The 20,977-nt window shown below is 38.9% G+C and overlaps 1 protein-coding gene across 5 annotated transcripts in view; it reads right to left on the bottom strand.

Moving 5' to 3' along the window:
* Window positions 1-19,694, bottom strand: part of zmp:0000000846 (tenascin) — a 45,297-nt gene extending 25,603 nt beyond the window's left edge. The window contains exons 1-2 of one of the 5 annotated variants that reach the window (XM_038733994.1): window positions 19,538-19,694; window positions 6,710-6,935 (exon numbers count right to left, since the gene is read on the bottom strand). The gene's annotated coding sequence lies outside the window, so the exon portion shown is untranslated. Of the gene's footprint in view, window positions 1-6,709; window positions 8,464-19,537 lie in introns of those variants that run through there. The other 4 variants (XM_038733993.1, XM_038733995.1, XM_038733996.1 and 1 more) reach the window with 4 other exon arrangements.
* Between the last annotated feature and the right edge of the window lie 1,283 nt (window positions 19,695-20,977).

The following is a 20,977-nucleotide window of genomic DNA, read 5'->3' as shown; positions in this document are numbered from 1 at the left end:
CCGCTGTCTGTGTGTCTGTGAGACTGGGCCAAACTAAAACTTTCAATATTGAAGGGGGATCCCAGCGGCCTCGCCCAACTTGTTTTTGCTGAAATCTGAACGGCATCCGGTTTGTGTGACAAGTCCATCAGAGACGGTAAATATGGAGAAAAATAAGAATTATGGAGGAAAAAAATTTTATCACAAGAGGCAGGTAAATGTGCCAAATTAACCAACCTTTTCCATGGTGCAACAGTGACAGGTACAGGGGCAGTGTGTGGTAGGCTATCTATTTTATGGGCCTGAATTGTAGTTTTTGATTGTGATTTTTAATCACTTGACAGCCCTAATATTAAATATTCAAAGAAATCTGGGGTTGAACTGCTCACAGGCTGTAGAGTGACAAATAGATGTTGCTTTGTTTTAATGGGTCACAGGCCAAAAGGCTGGGAACCATTGGTTTAGACAAATGTGCTATTTCACTAGCAACTAAAAATTAAAAAAGGTGAAACCTTTACAGTATAAAAGAGGTATACCATTTAAGTAAATACGGTCATTGTTTAAGTGGTTCCATTGGGGATATTCAAAATCTGCATTTGACCCATGCTAACTGTGCAGCTATTACAATGAAATCAGTGGTTTCAGGATCCCTTCACACTACTCCAGTCAATCTGTTTATTTACCATTTGTCACAGTAGTACGGTGTATGACAACAGAATACTGCAAGCAACTGTGGGTACAGGAGTCTACACAAAAGAGGTTTATGTAGTGTTAAGATTCATTGCTACATTTAATTTACCCTCATTTCTTGTACAGTTATCAGGGAAAACAGACATCCACTCTTCATGTACTGACGAATTAAAAAAATGCTTCTATACAGAAGAATCCACAGTTGTGCTGGCACATTAAGTTTTTCATAGTATGCGTGCACATATTTGAAAAGTATCAGCTACATGAAATAGTACATAACATAAAGAAATAGAATTCTTATCCCATCTACAGGACTCCTCCTCACCCACGATTCGCTCAGATGACTTCATCAACTGGACACCAAGAATGCAGTAATTTGTGGGAGACAAAGTAGAACTAATGACAAGCTTCTTCCTCAGCGTGGGAAAGCCTCCTTGGATTACTCACTGTTGTGTTTCCAAAGGATCTGAGTAAGCACGGGATACTGAAAATCAATAGAAGATCCTCTGTGTGTACAGACATAATATATCTGTGCTCTGGCCTCTTTCTCACTTATGGAAACTTCTTTGCTTTAAGACTTTTTCATGATCTATAAAAAGCTGATACAGACTTCTCAGAAAGCTACTTGGTAGAATTTGCAGGCTTTTGATGAATTTAAGTTTTCTGTGTATTTCTAATCACCTATTTCTTTAACCACCCACAGTAAGTTTTTTCCAATCATCTCACCCTCATACAAGCAGACAGGATGTACGTATGCCCACAGGTTCACATGCATGTCTGCTGCTGTGTCTGGGAGGCAGCAAACTATACCTCTATAAAGGGTTTGCATCTCTGCCAGTAATAGAGAAAGTATCCAGACTGTTTGATTGGTAGCGGCCGACAGAGCTTGCAGAAGCAAACCAATGAAGAATGACTTCCAGAGGGGAATTGTTAATGCAGTGATAGCTACAAAAAGACATGTGGTGCATCTGGATTTAGGTTCTCATGAAGACTTATGGAAACTATTTATTGAAACAATGCAGATACTCGGCTGTCAGGTAATGAAAGTAGATGTTCAATAAAAGGTTCAGCTGAGTGTTTGTTGCATCTCAATGTAATCAAGACTGCATTCACCTTTTTTTACCCCCCTGCCAATGGATTATTTATGAGGAGGACATATTTTATCCACCAGAGATACAAAACCAAAACAGATCATGGTACCTGCACATAAATCCAAACGTTCAATCTATCAACAAAAAAAATTCCAGGAAAAAATATGGAGGAATAAAATATCTTAGGTTGTCACATGAAGAGAGAAAAAAAAATCACCATCCTGTCCAGATTTAGACAAATCTTTTACATAGCGCTGAGCAAAAATAATTTAATATCATTCAATATCGATAAATATCACCATACATTTCAAATTATTATTTCTTTTAAGTTTAAGATTGATTTTTTGCTCCAGAGCGAACGCTGAAGAAACCAATTGTGGTTTTAAACTTTTCTTTATGGTCAGAACAAACACATGAACAAACAGTGGATCACCTAACAAATCTGAGGAAGAACATTCAAAACTATTATGATAAAATCAGTTTTCAACAAATGTGCTTGAGTAAAATTAAGTAAAACCTTTTTACAGTCCCTTTTCCTCAACAAAATAAATATCTTAATAGGGAAAATTAAGTGCTAATTTGTTAGTGATTCAAAATCAAACATTTACTTATTTGAAGCAAATGGACCTACCTTATACCCCAAACCACAAGATTGTATCCTTCACATAATATAGCGATATAACTTACATATCGGAGTTCTTGCAATTACAAGTTTACATCCAACTCGGTACTTAAAATACAGAAGTGACTGAAAGCCAATCAATCCACAGTATTTTAAGCCTCACATGACCAACTCGGTACTCACACATCCCTCTTGATAATGTGAATGCTCAAAGACGTTAACCTATACCATCAATCCAATAGGACGTGAACGCGTGAAAAATTCACACCAAGACCCTAAATATCTTCTAGAATATCAGAAGCTCTGTAGACTTTTAAGTGACAAAGTACAGTAACTTGTCTACTGCTCTACATGAACTGTTCAGATTTCTGACAGAAAGGTTCAGGGAAGGTTGAGCCGGTGTGTATTCATTTTTCCAAACTATGAAGAGCTCTAGACAGGTTGTGATAAACTTTTATATTTAGGGAAAACCAATAAAATAGATTAAAGACAATGTGACAACTTGTGGGCTATTGGCCAGCAGTCTTTGAGTACAGCAAGTGTCCTGCAAGCTGACAGGAATAATTTCTTCCATTTATGTTTTTTATTTGGTTATGTTTGGATGAAAAATGGGTACAATGGGTGTGCACATATTTTCCAGTCACTGTCACTACAGTGTCTTTAAACAGTTGGTGTTGGAGGTATAGGTATGAAGGAAGACTCCCGTCATCAATCCTCTTTTCTTTCCCTTGTTGTCCTGACCTTTGACCTGATCTCTTTCTTCATGTGCCCCTTAACAGCATGAACGTGCCCCTTCACCAAATCTGCACAGATAAAAAAACTGGGCTCGAGTTTCACGAGTTCTCGCACATCTGGTGAGTGGTAGGATAAAGGCAGGTTATGACCGGTGTTGTAAATCTGAACCTAGGTCTAGCGTTATGTCTCCCATCTCCGTCTAGAAAACTTTACAAGACATAAAGACTGATAAAATGCGATAAAGAATGGATGGAGGTAAAGAATTAATCCCTTCAAATCCTCAGCAAAGCGTCTCCCTGCACAAGTTTCAGCAGAAAATGTGCTTTATAGCTTTAAATGTAACTCAATGCAGCTATTCTATATTTGTAAAACAGCCCTAATATGATTTTCTGATATTGTAGCCATTTATCTATATTAACAGACAATGTACAGTTAAATTGTACAAGCTTAATGTTTCTAAAAAGCCAAGAACACCTCATTCAAAGCAGACCAGGGGTTGACCAAGGACATCTCATTTGACTGCGGGACATGGGAAGACAATTTGGAGTGAAAATTGAAATAAATATAACCTGTTCACTAAGCTATAATCCAGAATTGCTGTTGCTTTAGTATTCTTCCCCCATGCTGGCAGCAAGAAGGGAACTTTTCCGCGTGGAAAAGAGAAAGTGGGAATGTTGGCCCTAGACTGACGACATCTGTTTTGGCTAGTCAAAGAAAAAACAAAAAGGCACTGAGGTCCTGTGTCCACTGCATGTAATATTTCATGTTTAACTTCTAGTCTTTGATTCTTTCTATCTGTGCAAATCAGCCAGCTGAAGGTCAGTGTTTTATCACCAGAAACAAACAGTGCTGTCTTCATTTCACACTGCGATTTAAACCATTTCATCCATGAGAACATCACAAGTGCAGCATGTCCGGACACACTTGTTGTGGAAAACATTTGTGGCTGACAGCAGAGAGTCAGGACTCTGGTCAGCGATGAACATTAATCCGGTGCATCTGCTTGTTTGTTCATCTGCATTTTTATTTGGCGTGAATGGCAACTGGAAAGTCTGATACACCGAGCATCTGGAACAGCTGGGAATCATGTCAAGAAAGTTAACTGGACTAGTTACTGTAGCTGAGAGCAACAATAGCTGAAACACCTCATTAGGAGATTACAAATTTCCCCACTGCTGCGCAAAAAGCCTGAAGCAGTCCTTTAGGAATAATAAACCTGAGCTTTATGTGTCCCCAGGTAAGCCTAAGCAGGGTGCAGATTTCAGTTTCAATTTGCAACTATGGGGTGCCTCCTCAATCAAGGAGAAAAGGCTTAAAGATTTGTAATAAGCGAACCTTTCTTTTGAACTTTGGTCCAGACTGAAATACCTCAATTATTTGATGGGTTGAAATTTGAATCCTAATGACTTTAATGATTCCCTGATGTTTTCTGCAGTGCTATCATGAGTTTTTTTTTTTTTTTTTAAGGAATCTGGTTCCAGCTTCTCAAATGTGATGATTTGTGATGATTTCTTTGTCATATATGTTAGTAAACTGAATATCTTTGGGTTTTGGGCTGTTGGTTAGACTAATCAAGCAATCTGAATATATCACCTCTTTTCTCATATTAAAAAGAGCCCTGTGGAGGTTTCTTGTAATCAAACAATTATGTTTACATTCACTTTTACTCACCAAAACACAAGTATTTTAAATTAACAATTGTTTACGTCCATGTCTATTAACTTGCAGTCTTCTTCCCTGCCTCTGCCAGCACAATGAAGCAAAACTTGGCATGTTAGTGTTTGTGGCTGATTGTTCTTATGTAGTTTGTATGATGCTTTGACAATATTGTTGTTACACATTCATGCCAATAAAGCTAATCTGAATTAGTGCCGCCTGTAGGTCAGTAGAATAGACCTCGCGCACGTGTACAAGACACAAAACGGGGACCCCCTCATAGAAAAACAGTTCCATAGCGCTAATAGAGGTTTAAAAATCCACAAGGAATCTGTTCCTGCTGAGAAAATAACCAGTAAATACTCAATTATGAAAATACTTAGTTGCAGCTTTTGTCTACAGCTACGCTTGTAGCTCTGTGAGGCAGCAATGCTCATTATAAAGAAAATTCAACTGTTGATAGATAAACCAAAGTATTAAACAAACTGAAATATTATATAATTAGTGTTTTTAATGCTGCGCCGGGTAACAGAAGACCTCCCTACACTGGTTAATGATCAAGAAAATAAGAGCAGATTTTAAATAGCTAGAAATATCACAACTTACAATGAGCCATCTGTGCACCATCCCCCTCATAACCAACACACCTGATTCTAGACACTGGCAGATTTACAGTGTTAAAGGCCTAACACTGACACAGGCACAGCTGACCTGCACAGTTATATAATCATGTAATACCTTTATTGGAGTATCCTGTACTGTAAAATTATGTCAACCATGAGCTAATTCAGTTTCTTTGATTTAGGAGAAAGAGAGACATGAATTATTCGACATGTACGCCCCTCACTAACTCCCAGTGTCACCATACTCAAAACACAGTGTGATGATTACTTATGATCAACCCCAGGATCTTTGTGTGTTCTGAGGTCACGCAGATGGAAACTGTGTCGGACGAGCCCTGGGGGAGCTCCAGCTACTAAACCAGCTGTCCCTCAGACAGACGTTTGCTCACTGAGACACCTATGTCACTCTGCTGCACAGACACATCCCAGGACATCTAGCACATAGCAGAGAGGCTGTAAAAGACTCCAGCCTGGATAGCTGTGAATGGGCGTTGATGTGCTTTTAGATAGGAGTTGGAATTTTGCTGTGAGATAAAACAAATAGCTTGAATACGGTTCTACAGTACATCCGCAGAACTGGATGATTCTAATCTTTAGCCGAAATATTTATTTCTGTACATAAGTTAAAACCACCGTAACGCAGACTTAGACTTCAATTAAGTAGGGCTCCTGTACTGAATGGATGGAAGTATTTTTTCTGCTTGCCCACACTGGCAAATCCTGCCACCCACTTTTCCCTTAATGTAATCTCCATGATGGAAAAATGACACACTGAGAACTGAATTGCATTGCCCAAGGTAATGAGATGAATCATCAGTCTGCAAAACCTAACCAGACACAGGGATACTTACACACACACACACAAACAGATGGACAGTTTTTATTTTTGGAGTATTGATCTACAACCTGACAAAATCTGAGAGAATCTTTTTTTTGGCATGAAGCGTGCTGGCCCTTCTACTAAGACGATCAAAGCTGTGGATAACTCTTCCACATGTTCACTCCCCGAGTCAGTCATCACCTCTGATCTCTGCATTGGCCGCTATGTGTGTCTGAGGAAGAAGTTGCAGTATACACCAGGAATGTAATTTCAATAAACTATAATCAATGCCTTCTGGTGTTGTGGTAACCTGTGCTAGACAGAAATCTACAGCTAAAAATACAACTGATGATGTGTCAAACTACTACTGTATATATCTCTATTTTGAAGACAATATTTGGAATTCAACTCAAAGGGCATTTACAAATTAATTAAAACATTTGTCACATCAAATCCAAGTACATTTCTATCAGGGATAATTATATCTTCTTACCTGTACTAGTGCAATCTACTTATCACAAGCCCGATCAGGTAAGATGAGGCGCTCCTCAGAGTCTCCACACATTCATTGAAGCCAAGAAAATGATGCTTTGCTCTGTTGTGTCACTGCTCTGTCTTGCAGCCTCTCCAGCAAGGTGGCAGCTCTGTCAGTCCTCCCTCAGCCAGCTCCTTATCTTCCCTCACCGTTCAAAGCTCAGGCAGGAGGTTCAGCTCCTTTACTGACAGAGAGAGAGTGTGTGAGAGAGAGAGAGAGAGAGAGGGAGAGAGAGTGGGAGCAAATGTCTTTTAAAGTGTGAGGAGTGTTTAGGTCAGACCCCATTGCTTAAACTCCAACCCTTAAATAGCCGTCATTCTCCCTCCCTCCACAGCTTTTCTTCCCTCCCTCTACTGTAACTAATGGATGCAGAGCTGGGCTGCTGCTGCCTTTAAATGAGATGCCAGTGTTACTGGGAGTCATGACAAAGCGAGCAGTGCTTGTGGTTGTGCAGGAAAATTAGAGGGGGAAGCCAGGAATGAGAGGAAAGTGAAGTCAGAATGTAGACAGCAGACCGACGTTTCCTTTCAACTGCATTAACTTTGCAATAATTATTTATGATTGTCTCCTGCACGATTGAGGCTGCAGGAACCAACCATACTCTTTGTTCATTTTACTCAAATTAAAAAAAAACAAACTCATTTTTGAGGAAATCCCCCACAATCATCCATCACCACTGCTCCTTATTCCCATCAATCCCTCAGCTCACAAAGACTCACCGTGTGACTCTTACTCCAGCTCTGTTGCTGTGGTGAATATCTACAGCAGCTAAAACCACATTTAAATGCAAGCACTCTTAATTGAATATATCTGTGGCGAATTCCCTGACTGAATAGTTTCCGTTACTATCCAACTGGCGATAAATTAATAAAAAGTCACAGATAAAAGTGTAACTGCTTTGAGGCCAATTCCCGGAGGAAATGTTTCCTTGCTCGGAAACAGTTATTTCTTGCGCTGACAAAGTTACGTCCTCATACATTTAACAGATGCTTTGAGCAGGAAACAGACACATTTTTAACTTGGCCATCTTGGATTAAAATGAAAGCAAGCTGCAAGGGAATATGTGGTATCAGTTGGTCCCAAACCTGAATGTAAAACTGCAAGACTAGCTGAGGTTCAGCTGGGGAAACAGGCAACATGTCACCATACGGACGCAGTCAACACAGTTTAATCTTAATATGATTAGATGAGGATAAAGCAGCTTAAATCTTTAAAGCGAGTCTGTGAGACTGGTGAAGATGTTCACGATATGCTGGTTTATTGTTTGTTGTGAATACAAAGTGTAAAAGACCTTTAGATTGAGTAGGACCATTCAGATTAGGCATTAAACACTTACTTTCATTGCTGATTAACCTGCTGATGGCTTTCCAGATTAACCAATCAATCATTTGGTCTATAAAATGTCAGAAATTGGTAAAAGAAAAATGCCCATAACAATTCTCTCAAGCTCAAGGTGACGTTTTCAAATTTTCCTTTTTGTCAGTCCCAAACCCAAAGAAAAAACATTTACTGCCACATAAGATGAAGAAAAGTAGTACATTTATTATTGAGAAGATATGACTGGGGATCTACTTGACATTTATGCTTAAAAAAAGATTAATTTGCTCTGCTGAAATGATTTATCGAGTAATTTAAATAATTCGATTACTTAAAAGCATTGACACAAATTCTTTGCATCGATGTTTTGTTTAACAGCTGGTTTGTTTTGAGACCTTTTCTTAAGATACAAATACATTACTATTATTGAGTCTACATGGAGCCACAGTTGGTGAACAAAATGTTAAAGTCCTATCAAAAGATTTGACCTGTACTTCTGAACTCTAAAAGAAAAATAAATAAATTCCAGTTAGAAACGTTTGTTCTGGCTTTGTTTATATAAACTGACACGGGGGAGGAGCATCAAAGAGTCAAATTAATGGACTGAAACAATAAATCCTGACTAATCTGATGGCACAACAGAGATAAGTAGATTTGTCACTTTTCATTGCAGGATGATTGGGTCAGGTAAACCAAGCCACGAGGTACAAAGACAATACGTGTCTGTACTTCAAGATCTTGAAACAGGAAATAGAAGCATGTCTGAAATAGAGTTCAAGTTGAAGAGGTTCCCCAAGCAGAGGATAAACTCATAAAACATGCCACTATTCATCAAATCAAATCTTCTCCTAAGGTTCAGAAGACTCCAGGTATCCGGTCTGAGGGCCCTAAAGAATGAGAATGTGTGTGGAACCAAGTAAATAGGTCACACTGTGGCCCCCTTGAATTTAAGCCTCCACATGTGTTTCACATGTACTACACATTGCAATACAGCCCATGTGGCTCTGGCACGAACCATAGAACATTTGCTGCTATTGCTGACACAAAAACACTTAAGACTAAGAGTGTACAGCTCTGAGCTAAATGCTAACATCAGCATGCTAACATGCTCATAATGATTTATGTTTAGCAGGAATAATGTTTAACATGTTCACCATCTTAGTTTAACGTGTTAACATGCTAACACTGGCTAATTACAGCACTAAACACAAAGCACAGCTGAGGCTGGATGTCATTAGTTTTGCAGGCAAGTGTTGGATAAATTTTAAATCTGACCTAATGATGGCCCTAAATTAACAGTTAAGGGTCACTAAAGTTATTGCAATTCATCCTCACGGGATCTATTGCATGAACCAAATTTCATGCGATAGATCCAAAAGCTGTTGATATTTTACTTAAAAAAACAAACATGTTAACCTGTTGGAGGAACTAGAGGAAAAATGGGGGGGATCACTAAAAGTCTATACAACATTTACAAGACATAAAATAGTTATTTATTATTCAAATAGTTAAAATACATATTTTAGTCTGGACTAAAATTGTGGACAGAGTGACAGACCAACATTGTCATCCCTGGAGTCACACTGCTAGCATAGCAAAAAATTACTACACTAAAATGAAAGACTATTAGCACCTCTGAATTAAACTCTGATATCCACAATAAAAGGAGGGTGAACAGTAGTAGTAAAAAAAGTACAACAGTCAGACACATTCATGAGTAAATCTGCCAAGCAGATGGCTCTGTGAGGAGACTCAGGCCACACCAAAACCACCCTGTGTTAAACACAGGTGTTCTTGTGTTTGCAGATTAAAGCAGGCGTTACAGATGGATCTTGCTCAACTTAAAAAAAAAAATAGGTCCAATTCCTTATTCTGAGCTTTGATTTAACATGTGGCCACAACAAGATACAGAAAAGTCCAGTGAAATATTAATGTAGACTACAGTAAGAAGGCGGTTTTTGCTTCAGAGCAGAGAGAAGCAAAGTGTTAAGATTTAATAAAAGAAAGTGAAAGACAAAAAAAATAAACATTTTTTTGTTTTCTTATAGCAAAAATGTAGACACTTCACTGTTTACATCTTCTCAAATGTGAATATTTGCTGCATATGATAATAAGTAAAATATCCTTCAGTATTGGACAGAGTTTTGACAGTGAACGATCTATTTTGAATATCAATAAATTATTTCAAGCAAATAATGGAGGATTACACACTTTTCTTTATCTCGGCTAATGTAACAATAAAATGATTATCTTTAAGTTTTCAACAAAACAATCTTGGACTTGGATTGGTGTTTTACCATCATTGCATTAAATCACTGAATTGTTTTGAGAATGAGAGCATGGGATTCTTTTTAATACAAGAAGAAGGTTTTCTTTCTTTTTGTGCACTGAAATACATTTTAGACTCCGGTGCACTTAATGGCTTGCTTTCAGAACTGGCCTAAGACTAAACATTTGTTGGTAGTTTATACAGTGGCATTCTTTCCTAGAAATTATGGTTGATTCATCCAATCCATACAGCGGAGCTGACATGCTGCTTGGTCCAGTCCTCTTTAATCTCAACAGGCTGAAAATGGCATAAAGAAAAGCAAAGCGTCTCCAGTCTGACCTTTAGACAGGGTTGTAATCATAGAGCTCAATAAGTCATGGGTAGTTTAGGCTCAACTGTTCACCTAAAATTAACCATGAGGTCAGTAAATGTAGCAGCTTTATTTTTTCAAACGTGAATGGAAATAACAATGACTTGACTATTAAGAGTTTTCCCTTTACGAAGATGCACAAAACCTAAGAAAACATGTGCTAAGTTGTCAAACACGATGTTGTAAATTGCGCTGACAGAGATTCAATTTAATTACATTGCAAAAAAGACTATGTTGTACAATGAAAGACTCATTATTTTCCCCTCTCATGTAGACATGCATTACGTTGACATATTTACATGGTTACTTACATAATGTTCAATTATGTAGCTGTACAATTACTGAGAGGCTCTAAAGTAGGAGGTGTATGAGTTGTTTGATCTTTTCTAGTTAAAGAGTACAAACTAAGGAGAAGACAGAATGGGGAACAGCCTCATTTGAAATAAAGTTGCTTTGTAAATGTTTTATGTAAAGTAGCTACTGTTTAAATAGTTCTAAATTAGTTTTGTTTGGTGTTCAATGAAAGTTTTTGTTTCAGGTCTCTCTAAAATGGAATCATCTGGCACATACATTTCCTATAATTTAATAGATAAAGGTGTATATACTACAATCAAACGACAAATTTTAACACAATTTCAAGAAAATTCACAAAAGAAAATGCAAATGAGTGTATGTTGCAAGATCCCTAGCTATACCGACAATAACATAATAATCAGATCATATACCAAGATAATACTGTGACATATCGGTTTATCTGGACTTTTAGATTGTGAGTTTTTTCCAGTGAGGCTCATCAGATTTATTATCCACAAACTGTCAGAAACTCATAAACACTTCTTAGATGACCTCATTAGTTTTAATGACCCACTGTAACTCGTGTAAACCCATGACTTGCAAGATGCTTGTAAGAATCTATATCTGTGAGTCACTTGTAAGAAACATCTGCCAAAAATTAGTTTCATGATTTGCTTCTGGTCAAATATCACAAAAAGGATAGACTTGACGAGACAGGAGGGTTATGTGAGGTGAAATAATGACAGGAAGCTAAAGTACAAGCACGGGATTTAAACACATAATAAATTAAATACTCAAAAAATCAAAAAGTAGTGGCAGTGAGAGGTGAGCTGTAGCGTGTGAATTGTGTTAAGAAGCCTCAAAATACTGACACCTGATCGTGTTGATAATATTAACATTGGGTGACAATCAAACAACAAAAGACAGATAGAGAGCCATGCATCCTCATATGTGGTGTTACATCCTTACCAGTCTTACTCTGAGTCAGCTAGAGGCCATGTGCAGACACTGAGCAGACCAGAGATGTCCCAGCTCACACAAACATGAACTAATATGGCTCTGAAGGCATCACAAATCCCTCTCAGGTCGATCCTGAGGCTCACCAGCACATCTGCTGGGAGCTTCTGATTGCAGTTACTACTATGAACAGCTTCAACCAAAACCACAGACGGCAAACTCTGTGTGGAGATCCCTTCCCTTTGTTGTCTCAGTGTGGGAGCTCTAATGAGCTTGTGCTCTGCAAGTGCAGATTAGAGGATCTGCACTTGCAGGCATTAGTTTAGGGATTAGAGTGACACTGGTGAATGATCTGTACTGAATGTGACCCTTCATTAACAGCTGTGTTTGGTTGGGATGAGCTAGAGCCCGATATCTTTAATAAGATCAGCAATCGGTAGTCGGTCATCACTGTAGTTACTGTCATAGTAATGAGATGAATAACTGCGTTCACCTTTTATAAAGCAGGTGCATATAATTCATATTTAGGTTGCAAATCCAGCAGCTGGCTGCATTTAGTAAGGCTTGACTTGACTCAACAACGACAAAGCTGTGCTACCGTCCTGGGTGGACAAATGACAATGATACGTATAATATTTACATTTCACCATCTTAGAATAAGATTCAGAATATTAGTTTAACGTGTTAGCATGCTAATATTGGCTAATTAGAAATAAACAAAGTGCAGCTCAGCCGGATGGGAATGTCATTAGTTTTGCAAGTATTTGCTCATTAACCAAAGTATTAGAGTATCTTTAGTTGAATAGATTAAGGGGTCATTCAGTTTTTACAGTTTACCCTGAGGGGAACAGCAATGCATGTACCAAATTTCATGGCAATCCATTAACCAGTTTTTTGAGATTTTACTTAAAAAAAAAAACAAGTTCAAGCTCACAGTGGTGCAAGAAAAAGTCAGGGGATCACCAAAGTTAGTTGGATTTATCCTCTAGTGACTGAACTTCTGTACAAAATCTCATGACAATCCATCCAAAAGTTGTTGAGATATTTCAGTCTGAGCCAAAGTGGTGGACCAACCAACAGACCAACTGACTGACATTACATTTCTTAATTCATATTAGATAAGGAATTCTATGTACAATTGTTCAGAACCCCTTTATTATTTGAACACCTGAAAAGATTTGAAACACTGCCCCAGCGTTACAAACTACAAAAAGGAAATTGAGTCTGGTGTTCTAGTCGACACAATTTAGCCCACACTTCCCCAAAATAATCTTGGTGCTTCATTTTCTCCCTTTGATCGGTTCATTTGCTGAATTAATGGTCTTATTGAGCAGGGAGAGAAATTATCATTGTCAATTAAAACAGACAAAGAAATGTAAGACAGGCATTGACTGCATTAGGAGAGTCTTTTGTCACTGCTGCATGCCCAAGTGAACTCAGTGTTGTAAAGTGAAGACGTTCAGGGGTTATTAACCACACAAAGAGTTTCCTTCAGACTTCAACAGCAGATATAATCTGCCTCAGTCAGAATTTTAAAATAAATCCATAACCTTTAACTGTATTTGCTATGATCACTTAAGTATAAATAACTTTCTACTGCAACAATGACAAAGACTTTCATAGCTCCTTTTCGATGTACTTTGTTGACGATCATTTCGATTCTAGATTTTTCCAAATACAGTTTGTGCACAAAATCTCTGTCACAATAACACTGACGCTTGCCAACTCAGAGGGAACTCAAATCTTCTTAGGCTTTCTGAAGCAGTACCACACATTGTCCCAAAATACATCTGCAAAAAATCCACTCGAATGAAGCTGTGAATGTGTCAACTCAGATATCAAGTGGAACACTTAATGCCAAGGTCTCCACTGATGCTTACAACACTGCATTGGACTGTAATCCTCTCTCGGGTGTTGATGACATTCATGCCAACTGCAATCCTGCTATGTTCTGTTTGGAATATTAATATGACACAATTCAACATCTAACTTAAATGAAAGTGCCAGAGCAATATTTAAATGTATCTGAATGCAAGAAAACCCTTTAAGCAACCTTAAGCGAACCTACCAAAGCAATGTCTACCCTTATCGCTTATGTTGTGAGGAGTTCAGCCAGATTGTTTAATTTGAATAGTTTATGAAGTCCTTAAGAGTTATCACTATCTAGTACGGCTGGACCATTAATTGAAAAGTAATCTAAACCAAAATACAGAACCTCTAACCGATGTCATTTTACCGCGTCAGTTAAAAATCCTGTTAATATTTCCCTTTAAAAACATAATACCGCGTGTGAAGTCACATGACTGCGTCCCCTACAGTCCTGCTCAGCTTTCAGACCAGAGCCTGAGGCTCTGGGAGATGCTAGCTAGATAGTTGAGCATATCTACAGTACAAACCTTGTCAGTGAACTATGAGCGCAAATCGTCCTGCTCTACTATCTAGTATTTCATAATAAAAAGTGTGTGTGTGTGTTTTCGTTTTTTAAATATAGATTTATCTTACATTTATTCAAAGGATACACTTCAGGTACAATTGATTAATTGTTCTGTGGTACATCAGGAAATATCCCAATTGAGGTCAGAGCTAGTGAAAAGCACAGCCCTGTCTCCTGGAAAATTGCATGTATACTATGTTTTGAAAGTAACATTTATCTGTCAAGTCATAAAAGTTTCATATACAAGACAAATCTGCAAAATTAACATGTTTTTATTTAATTTATATGCAATATAAAATCCGCTTGAAGCAACTAACGCACAATTAGAAATAGTTTTAGTTATATTTAGGCACTTATATACCAACAAATTTAAAAGTGACTTTCCCCAACCGTAACCAAAACGCCTTTCCCAACCACGCAAGACTCATGATGCGAACCACCGTGCCTACAATCAACCTTGACCTACTACTTCTATGTAGCACAAAAAAACTTGCCAAAACAAATGAGTATTATGTAAAAGTAGGGGAAAGGGTTGGATCGTAGTGGAAGACTCGACCAAGGTCTTTACAGTCTTACACCGTAATGTGTTCACATTTAAACTTGCAAACCAATTTCAGACTGGATGAGATCTTGCTAAAAACTGCTTCACTTGCAGATGATGTAGAGCTGATTATGATTTCTTTAACTGTAAAACGTCCTGCTCACTTCTTGATTGTTTATGTTGCGCGTTAACATCAACCAGCTGATATGTCAGTAACAGATTTTTTAAAAAACGCCCAAATATCCATACCCATAACAGCCTCAAAAATCCAGTATCTTTAGGGCAATAAAATCATACACTATCTTTTGTATCTTACAAATAAGGATAACTATAATTACAGCGTGAAAATGTTTCTGTTGGCCGACAGAAATCCTTCTCAAATATTGTCAAAATATTCATGTGCTGCTGATTCTACTGTGTTGGCAGCTTAACACTGTGGTTCCAAACATGTCACTTTGTACACAAGTTATGGCATACAGCTGAAAACAGTCCCAGATAAGTTATAACACTGGTACTCTGCAGAGCTGTGCTTCCAGCAGGGCCTCCCCACTTTCAGGGCCTGTCTCATTGCGTCCAGCTGACATTTCCCCAATGTGGGAGATGGCTGGTCTTCACAGAGGCTACTCAATCTGGCCTCAGTTAGCAGCTACTCAGCGCTTTTATGCACACAGCTGCAGGAACTCTGCGGTCTTGACTTGGAGAGGACCATATGGAAAATGTGTGGGAGCACGAAGTGATCGTTCTCACTTCTGTGACGTCTTTCACTGTGAGGTCTGCAGTTTTTCATCCATATGAGAAATAGTCTATTAAAACCTCTGTGAAAGTTTACTGGTAAATGATAAAGCTTAAATGTTGAAATTAAGCACTCTACTTAACTGAGGCTGATTTCTAAAATTTAAATAACACCACTAAAGATAAAGATTAATGCTAATGTGACGCCTAAACTTGTTCAAGCATAAATTAATTGGACATACAAACAGTATTTTAACAGTAAATATGGCTTGGTGGAGTGAAATATGGCAACTCTAACAAAACAACTGCACCATGTTCAACTGGGAACAGGCAGAGGTAAATTATTGCCTCTAATCGGTTGCTGACTGATGTGCAGATAAGGTGGCTGGCCATCAACGTAAACACTAGCTCTGCAGCAAAGAAGGCATAAAGTGTACATTCAGACTAAAATAAATACATCATGTTGATACAGTGTGTTTTCAACTAGCCACCGGGCCACATTGAGGCAGCACAGCACATCATTTTTCTCTGCAGTTGAAAGGAAGTGGACAGTAGTGTCTGCAACTGATCATTATCTTTACAAGATGCTTTTATGTCTGATAAAAGAAGGTTGGAGATACATAAATGGGCTGTCAGTTGAGATTAATGAAATTTGGCCCCATCTGTGTGATTAACAATGGAAACCAAACTTGTGTACAACGTGGCAAACATGGAAGTGACATTTTGCAGGCTCCATCCCATCTATCTGTGGTAAAGCCACTATAAAGTCTTTAGAGTCCTTGACAAAAAAACAAACTCAGCCACTTATCATAACACTGCACAGGTGCAGGTCTTTTGGAATGAAATGGACTGTGTCCGAGTCATGTTAATTTCTTCACTCGACCAGAGTTGGCTGGGAGTACGGGTTGTTCAGCAGGCCTCGTGTGTTAGTGCTGGAGTTCAGTGAAGGGTACAGAATATCCACAACAAAGCTTCACTTTCATCACGCAAAAGGCAGTAATTCAGTTATTAAATCCAAATTGCAGCCATGTTTTCCCTTTTATAAGATGAACTACAAGATAACTCTAGTGCATTGTCCAGGTGCTGCACTGTACTCTCTTCGATATGTCAACATAACTTTATCAATGATGTACAAAAATCTACTTTCAGCATTTGTGAATCAATTCAGAATCATAGGGGGTAAAAAGTTTGATTCCACATCTAATATCCTTCTATCTAAAGAGTTTATTTAAGCATTTAGCTATTCTGAAACATTGGTCAAACAGCTTCCAGGTGTCGCCACAGTATATCTGCAGCAAAGACTGAATTAGATCAATATACTAGCTTATTGGCTCCATTCTGAATGAGTAAAAGCCACGACAGGAGGAAACTTCAGATCAGAAGATGCGTGAAAAGCCATGAACATTTTTTGCTCATGATTCTATTTGTATAAAACATGGTAGGAAACATTAACAAATGAACACAAGTGCAACCAAATATTTACCACATGAAGTCATTTAATAAAAAAAAAAAAAGAAAAGAAAAAAAGAAAATGTGCTACAGACAAATTTAGAAATGGGAGAAAAATAAAACTAGGTATCAATCAGCAGAGGGTATTTCTCCAACTAGCCCATTCAACTGCAACCAGAAAGCTCAGTCATCACTTGCAATACAGTCTGTGAGGTCAAAAGAAAAGAGCAATAAAACATATTCAGTTTAGAATTCATAAACAATGTTTGACCTTCCAAGTAATTCTAGACAAAAGGCTACTTCACTGTTATCTCAAACAGCTTTAACATGTCAGTGTGTTTATATCTTTCTGTTTGCAGGAGAGATCTTTTTCTTGAGGAGCTGTTTTATGCAACTCCAGATATACCAAAACTGAACAGACACTAAGGTTGGGCCAATTTCCATTGGATGATGTGAAACACAATGAAACATCGGGATGGACGATGTCATCAGGTGCACGTGCGCGCGGGGGTCTTATGTGCAGTCGTCTTATGTGCAAGTCGCGGTGGATATTTTACGCACGGAGCAGGTAAAGCAACAGTGAACACACAGGGTGCAGAGGTTGGTTTCAGTTGTTTCATAGGCTGCGTCATTAATAAGTCGACATGCGGCTCAGCTGCTGCCGTGATAACGGATCGCAGGTGGAAATATATGGAACAAAGACATGTTCTCAGTCTTTTAGGCGACTTTATAAAACATACTGATCAACATACAGCTGATGGAGAAAATGGAGCAGATGGTGTTTGAGTTAAAGCGGAGACCTTTTGCTACGTTTGCACCTCCCATCCAGACTACAACGATGAAAACAAAGACCTAAAACTGAGAAATTTGGAAACGCTGCCAACCCCGTTTTGCGTTTCAAAACTCCGGAGGGCGTTTTAGTGAAGACGGGACAAAACGGAGGACTTAAGAGACGATGACGCAGCCGCTCACGTCGTTTTAATGTAGACGGAGATTCACTCCAAAACGCAGCGGAAACGCTGGTGTGGACGGAGATGGTATTTGTTTTAATTCTCTGTTTGTAAACTAAAACGGAGTAGTGTGGATGGGGTCTGAGTGTGGGGAGAAGGGAATTCCAAGGCAGGTGCAAAGCATACTTAGAACAATGTTCGTGGTCATTAAAACCTGCTTTCACAGGGTGGTATAATGTGAAAATTTGAGATTTTACAATCACGATGCCTGGCTCAATGTCATGATGTCTGCCAGCCATCGCCAATGGACGATGGCATCGTGTATCAGCCTAACAGACACCTCTAATAATTTCCAGGAGATCAGCCATTAGTGAGAAATTTAAGTGAAGATGAGGATGGCTTCAGTTTCAGTGACAAGTCCAAACAGACAAGAGTTTATCAAGCAGCAGCTGCTTTGTGCTCCAAACACAACAAGTTCAACACAGCCGGGATGAGGGAAGGTGATGTCATGCTTATCAGGCTACTGGAAATGTAAGCACAAACTTCTGGATAAACATGTCTATGGTAAGTTAAACATCACTGTACCGGATTATTTACTGGAAAGCAAATGGAATGTAATCAAAACTTCTAATCTCACTGTTGTCATTGAGAAAGATAAGAGTTTAAAAGGATAGGTTCACATTTTTTCAAGATTATCTTAAAACAACAAAAGAGTTATTGGAGGCTGTAATTGTCCCTTCTGTCCATTGTAGCATGAAGAAGTCCTTCCCTAACGCTATTACACGTGCAAATGCAAAGGTTCACCAACATTAATATTTCTGTTACACTAGCAGCCTGGACATAAGAAGAGCAATGCTGATTGGTCCAGACAGAAATATCTCAACAACGATTTGACAATTTGTCCCAACATTTAATAATTGATGCCTATTAACTTCAGTGAGCCTCTGAAACACATTTTTCTCATACTGTTCACTGCTTCAGCACCTTTTTTCAACCTTTATCACTTACTTAAGCCACCAACTACTGCTTTTAGAAGCTGCTGCGAGTAACTAGTTAACCATGCAGCTAAACAAGCTGTTGCGGATTCTGCCCGGACTGAAAGCTTGGTGCTCCGGGGGTGTGTTGGTGTTTACACCTCTAACATTAGTACAGAAGATTTGGACCGCTTAGCAGCAGCTAGCAGTTACTGTGGCATGCATACAAGAAGTAATGCTATCTGTCCATCAGGAAAGCCAGAGGACATCAAAGTTATAACCTTAACGGAGCGGGGGAGTAACACACAGTAACTCCGCTTTAATCTTGACAAGCCGCAGAGCTGTAGTCTCTATTCATTAGTCACTGTAACTTACACTGTACATTTCCAACTAAACCGAGCCTTACTGTTGACCCTTTCCTCTCTGCTCTGACTTCCTGCCTGGTTTGATCTGCTCTATGCTGCTTGATGTGGCTAGCAGAAAAAAATAGACCAGCTACCTATTCTCTGCGGAGCGGAGGAGAGCCGTTTCTGGGACGCACTGGGGACGCGTCTGGTGGACTCACGAGCATTGATTAATGGCCACGATTAGCTCCGGCAACCGTGGCGCAGCCGTAACGCGCCGTAGACGGAGTCAGTGGATTTTAGCCCCAAGGGTCCATCTCTACAGCAAGTTCCTCTTCTGCCACTACACACTCACACACATACACGCTACGCCTACACATGCGCACTGATGCCCCCTACCTTGAGGATTAGGGTAACATTTCTGCACTTTAAAACATTTATTAAAAGCTTTTTTTTCCCCTTTTCTCATTTTATTTACAGCATTATAAATTGAAATTTATATTGTAATAGGCTGTATATTAACTTATTGGGAGAAAACTGGTGGTTCTATGTAAAATCAGAAGTTGAGCATCCCCATATCGTCAAAATGGCATGATCCTCGTTTCGCTGCGAAGCTTCGGCTGTGAGATTGACAAATCAGGCTCCGCCCACTGAAGCATCGAATCTTCGACTACTCGGGGTTAGCCCTAGTGATTTTGTATTATTTAGACTTTAAAAACTGTTAAACTATCATTTAAAGTATCTAAAACCTTGATGTTCCAATTTATACATTTCTCAGGCCACAGTCAAGACTTGTTGCATGGAGGGAAATGCAGTCAACCACACAGAGTGAACATGCCAGACTGTGGGAAACACCAAATCACCCAGTCTTCCTGCTGCACACGAGTGAAGTTCTTCCAGATATGAAGTCAGATGTTTAGTGGTTTGAAGTCCTTGTGGAACAGATCTGTACCACAGAGAAAAAAAGCAGCCTTCATTTTAACCCTCGTTGGATAGAGGCCACCTAGTGACGAACTGCACTGAAACCTTCAGCAGGAGATGCAAGAAAGCCCAACATGTGTTGTGATGTTTATTTTCAGTTTAACAAACCTCTCAAACTGTTCTGCAGTCTGATGACTGGTTTTACCCCAATATTATGGGAGGTGAATGGAATTTATTTTCTTAATTTTGTAGTGCTCTCACTTCTTCAAAGTAGAAAAAAAAATATTTTGTCCATCTAATCCTGAGAAGGCGTCCAAAAGCAAGTAGAGTTTCACCTGCTGATAAAGGAACCGCGGGATTATCCCAATCATTTGCAGGTCTATTATAGGGTGTCGGTGGTCTGGTTTGATACACTGCTAACATAACTGGAACTACAAAAGACCACCAATTTCTGCAATCCAAACGATCCTGAGCAGAGGCTGGCTGTATGTCTAAGGTAGGGACACACATACACACAGGGCTTTCAACGTTTGTCCTGCTTATTTATAGATTTTGATAGTGGCAAACCTGCGTTGGCGGATCAACAGGGTGGCTGGCATGTGGTTTAATGCTTTTTGGTGTCTAAATATTTTAGCATATGATTACTGTAAGCCATCGGGTCAGAGAGGTGGTCC

This window comes from Micropterus salmoides, unplaced genomic scaffold, assembly GCF_014851395.1.
Source record: "Micropterus salmoides isolate LMB-PRFRI ecotype aquatic unplaced genomic scaffold, ASM1485139v1 Ms_hic_scaffold_20, whole genome shotgun sequence".
NCBI lineage: Eukaryota > Metazoa > Chordata > Actinopteri > Centrarchiformes > Centrarchidae > Micropterus > Micropterus salmoides.
The sequence above is the reverse complement of the archived record's forward strand: the minus strand, read 5'-3'. Positions and strand labels throughout refer to the sequence as shown.